Source organism: Sorghum bicolor, chromosome 10, assembly GCF_000003195.3.
Source record: "Sorghum bicolor cultivar BTx623 chromosome 10, Sorghum_bicolor_NCBIv3, whole genome shotgun sequence".
NCBI lineage: Eukaryota > Viridiplantae > Streptophyta > Magnoliopsida > Poales > Poaceae > Sorghum > Sorghum bicolor.
The window spans coordinates 44,878,845-44,888,733 of NC_012879.2; positions in this window are offsets into that span (position 1 = coordinate 44,878,845).

A 9,889-nucleotide genomic window follows, 5' to 3' on the forward strand; every position below is an offset into this window, starting at 1 on the left:
GCCATTCTGTTGTGGAGTATGGGGTATGGTGTGATGCCTAACAATGTCTTTCTGTCTGCAATAATCATTAAAGGCATGCGAACAAAATTCTCCACCATTATCAGTACGAAGCAGTTTTACCTTCCTTTCAGTTTGTCTTTCATCATTACTTTCTAGTTCTTAAAAGCAGCAAAAGTATCATCTTTATGTTTCAGAAAATAAGGTCAAACCCTTCTAGAGTAATCATCAATAATTGTAGGCATATAACGAGCACCACCAAGTGAGGGCTTCTTAGAAGGACCCCATAAATTAGCATGAACATAATCAAGAGTACCTTTTGTGGTGTGAACATAAGTGTTGAAATGTACCCTTTTATGCTTCCCGAAAATGCAATGCTCACAAAACTTGATTTTACTCGAAGTGCTGCCATCTAGCAGGTTTCTCTTCATCAATTCTGCCATACCATGGTGACTCATATGTCCCAAACGCATGTGCCAAAGGTCAGTTTTACTAGGTTCATCATTTGTAACAGCAGCAATAGCGGAATCAGAACCAGGTAAAGTACACCCTCTAAAGACATATAATTTTGCAGAATTAAGATCACCTTTCAAGCAGACAAGAGAACCTTTCGATTCCTTTAGGACGCCATCTGAACCAGAATATTTGTAACCTTCTGCATCAAGTGTGCTCATTGAGATAAGATTTCTCGACATCCCTAGTATATACCTGATGTTTTTTAGCGTGCGTGTCATGCCATCATCAGTCTTGATCTGAACTGATCCAATCCCCACGATGTCACATGGGTTATCATCTCCCATCCGCACAACATTCCCTTTCTGCACAGGCTTATATGAACTAAACCAGTTTCTGTTAGTGCAAATATGAAACGAACATGCGGAATCAAGAATCCATTCATCATGACCAGCAACACAACCAGCAAATACTACCAAACAATCTCCAGTCATCATCAGAAGCAGCAGCAGCAACAGAGACCTTACCAGCCAATTTGTTTTTCTTCTCCTTATTCTGTACTTTTCTGCAATCCTCAATATTATGATTTTTTCAGCTTGCAATAAACACAGAACTTTTTATTACCATGCGGCTTGGACTTTGAACGACCTCTCCCATTTGAGGATCTATTTTCAGTTCTGCCTCTCACATGCAAAGCTTTGCCCTTTGAGGACGACGTCACATCATTCTGCACCATGACTTTCATCTTCTCCTTAGACTAGAGAGCCTCATAAACTTCCTTTAGGGTTAGTGAATCACGGCTCAAAAGTATAGTGTCACGAAAATTTGCATACAAATTTAGCAAAGAACATAACAGTAGAAGACCTAAGTCCTCATCACTATACTTCACCTCCATCGACACTAGGTCGACCACGGTCTTCTTGAAATCAGCGAGGTGGGTCATCACCGAATCCTCCTCCTTCATCTTCAGAGTGAACAGCCTCATCTTCATCTGCATCTTACTGGTTAGATCCTTGGACATACAGATCGATTCCAGTTTCGTCCATAGTTCTGCAGCAGTTTTCTCCGTCAAACACTCCTGCAAAATATCATTATGAAAATATAACTGAATTAGGGCATGCGCCTTCTGAACCTTGCGAGTCTCCTCAGTAGTCCACTCAGCCTTCCTCTTGCTGAAACTGTCCAGCGCCTGATCATAGTCATGGGTCTGCGCCAGAATCCCCCGCATCTTGACTTGCCATAGCGAGAACCGCGTGTCGTAGTTTAGCAGCGGAAGATCGAACTTCATCGACGTCGTCATGAACCCTAACAGCAACCAAAGCTCTGGTACCACTTGTAATGAACGACGTATAGGAATATGAAGTAAACGAAATCAATCACAGCGAAGACACACGATTTACGTGGAAAACCCCTTCAATGCGAAGGGAAAAAACCACGGGCACCAGCCGGCAATAATCTCACTGTCTCAAGAGTTTTGGGTTACACGTCTATGGCGGCTTACAAGAGAATCAAGTCTCCATGTAATCCTAGCAAGGGCATATATACCGTACCGCTACGCTCCGGTCCAAGCCTCCGGCGACGGGCCTCCGCTTCGCTCCGTCAGAAGCTCGGCCAATATCGTAAAGTGAATTTGGAACAACTCCAACAGAAGGCACTAGTTCCGGTTTTGGGTTAGTAGCAGCCAAGTAAAGAAAAGAAAGAATGTATCTACAAGGCTTGCCAGACCCAGAGATATCGGCTTTGGTATTTTTTCCTCTTATGGATGGTCCATTATATCTAGAATTACGATTTATTTTCTGCCTTTTTTGTGAGTCCACTTTAAGCATAAGTGTGAGAAATTTTTGTAATAATGTGGTCTGATTCCTCACTTGTGAGCGAGGACGAAGCTGGATGTTTATTCCATTATTATAAAAAATTCCTTTGTCCACGAAGCCGAAAATTTATCACAAGAATATGTATGGTTAACTAGCTTTGTTAGAGCTTTCTCGATGTCCACCCTAACATTGGGTAACAAAAAAAAACATGTCGCCAGCATGAATTATACATATCTAAAAGACCATGCATAAAGGTGGATGATCTGATATGAAGCCAAACCAAGAGCCTACCTACTATATCATTTCTCTGTCTCTTCATTTTAATTATTCTCGCTGTGTGTGCTCGTTTTTTTTTTTTGAAAAAGCTGTGTGTCGTTCGTTGACCTACGGTTGACGCATGCGTGCAAACTTCGATCCATATTGCAATGCAACAGCTCTTAATTAAGTGATGAAGTGGAATAAACAAGAATCGGCGGCTTGCTTTTATAAGTATATTTCGATAATTTAAGCTTGTATTGTTCCCCTTTGTCGGTTCATCCTGTTAGGAGTTCGATTTGATTTGTTGTCGGAATTGGGCGACCAAATTAAGCACGTCTCTTGGGCGGGCCTACGCTGCTTTCATTGTAGGTGTGATGCAAATCGCATGGGTCCAGTGTGAGCACTGAGCAGCGAACCGATCAAATTGTTTGCATGCGGCACGGTGTTCCGGCCGACCACACGGCACGAGGCTTTGTCTATTGGTACAGTCTCGACATCCAAGTTAGAACTATTGTTTATACATTAAAATATAATTGTTTAAATATGAATCTGTCTAGGCTCGAGTATTTTAGAGGCAACCTACACCCGAGTGACAAACGGCTTCAAAACACTCGATTGGACAAGAAAAAAAATTCGAGTGTTTTGAAGGCGAGCATCACACGAATTTCAAGACCACAGGATCCACATCCAAAGGTCCATATTATATACGACAAAAGACATACAGATAGCCAGATTACAAATAATTTATATGAAGTGCAAATTAAAATAAATTCAAATATACCAGATAAAAATACAGATAGCAATATTACAAATAATTAATTCCAGAATTGAGCACATTACAAATAATTTACATGAATACAACATAAAATTTGCACTAACAAAAACAGTGTAAATATAGAACAACACAATTGTAAATTAAAAAAAAAATTGAAAATAGATATGAAAGAACATGAGGTAGCTAAACCAAATCCAATTCAATTTCAATGCAAAATAGTACTTTATCTGTACTGCCAAACTAAGGCCTTGCTTAGTTCACCAAAAAACAAAAACTTTTCGAGATTCTCTGTCACATCGAATTTTGTGATACATGCATGGAGCATTAAATATAGATAAAAACAAAAACTAATTGCACAGTTTGTCTGTAAATCACGAGACGAATCTTTTAAGTCTAGTTACTCTATGATTGGACAATGTTTGTCAAATAAAAACGAAAGTGCTACAATGTCAAAATCTAAAAAAATTACATCTAAACAAAGCCTAATTATAGAAGTTTATAATTTTATTACAAGGCATACTAAATCATGTTTTAAATCTGGAACTATCTGGTCCAATAAAGACAATGCCCAAAAATAAAAAAGAGGAGAGAGGAGTAACGGGCAGAAATGAAGTGGCGGACACGTCCATAGAAATGAAACAAAATAATAAAGGCGTGATTCCCCAAAATGCAAAAATATGAGGTTGACATAGGGGACCCACTCAAAACACAGAAGCAAACAGCCGCAAAACAAATGAACGTGTGAGATCCAACCAGAGTACACTAGTACAGAAAGATACTATAATTCGCAACCCCTTTGTACAGGCAGATTGACGAACCGCCAGTGGCTATTGGCCTGTGGAAATAAAAGTTTCCACAGGCGGTCAACTGAGAGCCGCCTGTAGAAATTCATTTCTACAGGCGGTTCAATTATGAGAACCGCCTGTAGAAACCAATTTCTACAGGCGGTTCGTTTATGTGAGCCGCCTGTAGAAATGAAATTCTACAGGCGGTTGTCATAACAGAACCACCTGTGGTAAGATTTTTCAATTTAACCCAAATCCAAATTTTCCTACAAACCCTATTTTTAATATTATATATATAATATATGTTATATATATTATATACATTAATATTGGAACTATGTTAGGCTAGAAGATTCAACCAATGCAACATGCAATATATTTATATATACCATTACATTGTACATAAAATTATATTAATTACAAACATCACACATCAAAGTTTTTTGTTTACAGACATATGAGGTTTCACATCTGCAACCTCTGCTCTAATAACCCGATCGAGATAGCTTTAGCCTACTAATATCTCTTAGCGCTCTAAACTCAGGTTTTGCTAGGACGCTGGTCGGGTCGTGATATTTCCCTTCGGTGGGAATGGCTTCTCTCAAGAGAAAAGTGCAGAGGTCCTCAACTATGTTATATAGAACAGCTTGAGTCACTCTCTTCGCCTTTTCCAACTCATGTTGCTGCAGAGGAAGTTAGAAACATCATAAATTTATAGTTCATATAACACATGCTTAGCAACAAAAAATGACACAAATAATATAAACGACTATTAGAGCAATACCTTAGAAGGCTTAGTTACATATCTTCCGGTCTCTCTCATGAACTCGCAGACGTAGAATCCACATTGGACCGATCCGACTGGTTGCTTATGGCACTGATGTATGACAAAAAAGTGGATATTTATTAGTTGCAACAACGTCATATGCATATTATATTTATAAAAGACAGCTTGTGATATTTTGGTACGTACCGGCCATTTATAAAATAATCTCAATGGCTGCCCCGGTTCTGATGAATCACACCTTCCACCTTTGATCTTATAATACCTATAGGCCCTATAGTATCGAATACACAATCCTCAAGTTATTCTGAAACTCTTATAAAAGTAGGTATGAATATTTAATGTACTCAGCTTACCGTTCCAAGTGTGTAATGAATTTTGCATAACTTGAAGAATCATAGTCTGCAGAGTCTAGGACTAGCACACGTCCTAGACTAGGATTAATGAGGAGGCAGATCTAGTGGTCCCTGAGAGAATCGAATTTATGATGCAAGTGCCCATTGAAATTACTAATACGACGATGAATACAAATTGACACTTACCCAAAGTTGTATGGGGCAACAACACATTCTCGATCTTGATACTTGAGCAGTGCCAAGGCTATGTAGAGGTCGTATTTACATTCATAATCTAGTCGACTTTCATCTATTATCTTCTTACGCTCAGCGGCATCCAAACCTTCTAAGGAGTCGTGTTTGTCTCCGATTCTGAAGTTGTGCTGCTCCTCGCATATCTTCATCGGGCTTAGATACGCAACCCCTTTACTGGCAGACCTATCCGGATCGGAACCGTACCGCATCTCTTGTTGTTCAAAATTCATTCTACAATGAGCACTTGTATGTTAGATGTTGAAAATTGATGCAACTCATGAATAATAACACAAGATATTACGAGTGACACTTACAATACAAACACGGTTACCAGCTGCACGTCTAGTCTCTGGAGGTTCATCATTAGCCACATCTCTTTGAAGGTAACGATTGCCTTTGTACGCTCACTGTTGAATGCTTTTGGTGGTATAATCACATTGATCGTGTGAATGCCTACAGAAGCTGATCTCATATACCAGTCATGCATCCTTTTTATACCAGCTGGGATCTTTTTGAGTTTGTCCCAACTAAGTAGTGGTCTGCCTGGCTCATATTTAGTAGGGACAAATTTGTAATCATCCTGCGTTGGTGGCCTGATATTGACAATACGTGTTTCAAAGCTTTTTGACCCCTCCTTCTCATGCTCTGCCAAGTCAACAAGTTTTGAAGTGCGGCTCCTTGCAATTTTGGACAAAAATAGGGCCGTACCATCGGCCTTCTTCTTTGGCTCGTACGGGAAAACCAATTTGGGGACCGAGAATTTTGTTTTCTTTGGTTGCGGTGGTGTCTTATCATCATTTTTTGGTGCCGGTGGTGTGGGAGATTGCGGTGTTCAAGCATGGGGTTTAGGTGATGGTGGTGAAGCCTGGGGTTTAGGTGATGGTGGGGGAGTTGGTTTTGATGGTGGCGGGGATGGTGGTTGTGGCATTATTGGTGATGGTGGTGGTGGGGATTATGGATGCAAGATTGGAGAGGTTGGTGGAGTGGGAAGAGATGTGGGATGGGACGACTCCTGAGTCTGCGGCACTTCTCGGGGTGATGGTTCTGGTAGCTGAGGCAGCAGGACGTCCCGTCGAGGCCAAAGAATAAAATTCTTGATAGCTTGTCCCAGTTTCTCAATGCCCTCGGGACTGGAAATGTCTAGCATGTCGTCCTCATATCCTTGGACAACTGTCAACACTTCCACTCTGCAGTAGTCCTCAGGGATCTCACTACTATGGAATTGACGCCCCGGGATCGCAAGTCCTGTGGCTACTTCTCTTGTACGGTTATTGTTCAAACCATACCTTATGACTAGGGAGCAAGGCACAGGACTATCGATCTCATCAACTGGATAGCGGACCTTGTCACCGGTAGACGCAATACTACTTAGGACGACCAGAGCTTGTTCTGTTGTTGTCGGGGCGACGACTAGCTGCATTTGAGGAGGCTGCTCGCCACTTAATTGGCTAGGCATTGCGGTCGCCAATCGCTGCATCAACTCAGGAGGAGGATTGGAGAGGATTTTAGACATCACCTCTTCGACTTCTCTCTTAGCCTCCTCCTTAAAATAATTAGACATTTCTTCCTTGTAGCGATCCCGTTTCCTATACATTGCTTCCCACTCTGGTCCGAATCCTTCTTTCCATCCTTCTTTTGATGAGATGCCTCGTACACGACCAGGATGCTCTGGGTTACCCAGAGCAACAGTAAGGACATCTTTCTCCCTTTGAGGCTTAAATTCGCCTGCTTACTACTTAGCTGCCACAGCGAAAATATTCTTCGCTGCCTCTTTGACCATTGGGTCAGAAAATGATAAGCCAGACTTGGCTTCCTTTGCCGGTACACGAGCATGAATCCACCTCGAGCCCCTGCGACCAAGTTGGTCAGGGAGCGCTGGCAGACCCTTAGCCCTCTGCGCTTCATCCTCTTGCTCCCATTGGGCAAGCTTGCGCTGGTAACCACTTGTGCCTAGGTGATGGTGGTACTTGTTCCTTTTTGCGAGCTCGGATTTAGATTCGATCAAAGCTTTGAACTCCTCGGTACTTCTCTGCTCTAGAAAACTGCCCAGTGACCAGCAGTGATTTTATACCTTTTTGTCGGGTCCAACCCTTTCTTTGCCCACTTAGAATTCAACTCGGACTTGTAATTTCTAAACATGATTCCCCACTGCTTCAATGTGTACTCCTTTACTAGGTCTTCTAAACTCTAGGGTAAAACAAACATTGTAAACAGCTTGTTCCACATTCTTTTGATTTCATTTTGGTCCACTTTTGCCCACTCCCTGACTGTGATGTCAAGATGGTCCCTAACTAAGAATCCAAGTGCATTACGCCACTTAGGTAAGGCCTCAGGAGGAGCTACGGGTTGTCCTGTCGGGCTCACATCTGTAATTCTAAATGTGACTTTTGGAAACTGATTCAATCCTCTGTCACCTCGTTTCCTTTTCCTATCATCAGTCTTCTCGGTGGTCATCTTGGTGGTTGTCTCCGTCGTCGGTTCGGGTGCACCTTCATGTGTGAATTCTTCTTGGGATAGGATCTCTTTCAGTTCATGAAACTGAGATAACACCTATTCATGTTAAAAGTTAAACACATAAATCATTCTTGTACATATAATGAGGGACATAAAAGTTAGAAAGATTTAATTATGGATGAGTAATTCATCACCTCATCTCCTTCTGTAATGTAATCAGGGTCACGTTCTAATTCACGACGAGTGTTCCTCTCTATACAAGGATCTGGAATGTCGCTAGGGGAGGTCTCGTACGAAGGACTTGATTCACGTTCGTTTGCATTCTCCGTGTGGTCCGACCCTTGCGCTTGCTCAGTGTTGTGTGACACTTGCACCTTCTCTGTGTGGTCTGAACCTTTTTCCGGTGCTTGGTCGATGCGGTCAGACCTTGACGCTTGGTTTGGGGTTGGAGAAGTCATCGTGATAATCTATTCAAATAATTACTTAGCATATGCATCATGCATTATAAATAGTTTCATTTTAAAGAAAGAAATAATAATTACTTAGCATATGCATATAATGTATATACATAGACACTTAAACTAAAAGCAAATATTAATTGTTTATTATTTTTATACATACATATATATATATATAATTGCATTGTAAATAATTGCATTATAAATAATAAATAATAACTACTTAGCATATGCATAATGTATATAAGAAAAATAAAACATCATACACATTTAATAATTATTTAGGACAATTAATAATTATTTAGGACAATTAATAATTAATAATACATCATATACATTTATTTAGAATAATTAATAATTATTTAGGACAATTAATAATTATAAGAAAAATAAAACATCATATACATTTATTTAAGACCATTAATAACTAATAATTATTTAGGACAATGAATAATAAAAAATTGTTTAGGACAATTAACAATTATTTAGGACAATTAATAATTAATAATACATCATATACATTTATTTAGAACAATTAATAATTATTTAGAACAATTAATAATTAATAATACATTTATACATCATATGAGAAAAATAAAAAATAAGAAAAATAAAAAAACTGGCCACTGGTGGGCCGGCCCAGCTGGGCAGGCGGCCCACCGGCCCCTGCCCCTCCCCATCCCTCTCACCCTCGCCCTCTCCATCGGCCGCAACGCCGCCGCCGCCGCCTCCTCCTCGGGTGACCACCCTAACGCTGCCCCGGCCGCCTCGACTTCCCCCGCCTCCGTACGCCGCCTCGACTCCCCACGCCCGGCTACACTCACCGCGTCGCCGCCAGCGAGCCGCGGCCGCCGTCGCGCTCTCTGCTTCCGCCCCCGAGCTCCCGCATCGGCCGCCGCGCGCAGCCGCACCCGCCGCAGCCTCACGCGCACCCACTCCCACGTCGCAGCCAGGAGCTTACCTCGAAGAGAAGATGCCGGCGAGAAGGAGAAGGGCAGCCTGGCGCCGGCGACGGAAAATTTGGGCAGCCTGGCGGCGTGTTTGAATAGAGACTGGCGCCTTCGGGGACTTAGAAAATTTCAGGTCTATGCGCGGAGTATATATGGCGTCCATTTCTACAGGCGGTTGGCATTGACCACCGCCTGTAGAAACTCTTTCTACAGGCGGTAGTCAATGCCAACCGCCTGTAGAAAACCATTTCTACTGGCGGTTGGCATTGACTACCGCCTGTAGAAATAGCACTATACAAGCAGTGGTCAATACCACCCGACTGTACAAAGTTTTTTGTAATTATTATTATTATTATTATTATTATTATTATTATTATTATTATTATTATTATTATTGTTTTCTATATTTTTGGATACTATTTTTTATTGCATATTGATATTATAATATAATAATATTTTAACATAATTATTTCTATATTCTATATTTGTAACATAATTATATTGTTTATATATTATTTGTATAATGATATTATAATATAATTATATTGTTTCACACCTATATATTATTTTT